A 676-nucleotide genomic window follows, 5' to 3' on the forward strand; every position below is an offset into this window, starting at 1 on the left:
GCTATGATCATGGTGGTATCTGAAAACTAAGAAATCCAGGGATTGGCAGATATGGGAGATTCCAGAGACTATTACCAAGCACTGAAGACTGCTTTCAATCATGGAAGAACTCAGACCTGTCCTCTTCCTGCTTCTGATGGCAATACTCTCCTAACAGAGCAGAGTGACAGCCATGCATGATGACAGTCCCACTTGAACGAGCTCCTGAACCTGAGTGCTGATCTCTCTATCCTAGAAAGAATTCATCAGCGTCCAGTGACTGTTTGTGCTGAAGATACATTGCTCATAGATGAATTGCGTTCAGGCTGTTAAAAAGTCTCGCTACCAACAAATGTCCTGTCATGGATGGCATACAAGGAGAGATCTACCAGAAAGGAGATGTCACCCATATTCGCCTCTATGGCTGTCATGAAGTCATCGTCAGCTTCATCTTCAACTTACACTCGGGGCATGATGGCTCAAGTTTCTCTCAATGGCACCGTCTCAGAACAGTTTCCCGTGATCTAAGGTGTTAAGCGAGGCTATGTGCTGGCCCCGTCTATCTCAGTGCTGTCCTAGAACTTTGCTTACAGCACGGTGGCGTTATCTCAAAACATGCTCAGACGGAAAACTGATCAATGCCAGCCGATTCAAAGCCAAGACCTGACCAGAAGTGTTTTGTGCTCGCGAGCTACTC

The sequence above is a fragment of the Penaeus monodon genome, chromosome 33 (assembly GCF_015228065.2).
Source record: "Penaeus monodon isolate SGIC_2016 chromosome 33, NSTDA_Pmon_1, whole genome shotgun sequence".
Classification (NCBI taxonomy): domain Eukaryota; kingdom Metazoa; phylum Arthropoda; class Malacostraca; order Decapoda; family Penaeidae; genus Penaeus; species Penaeus monodon.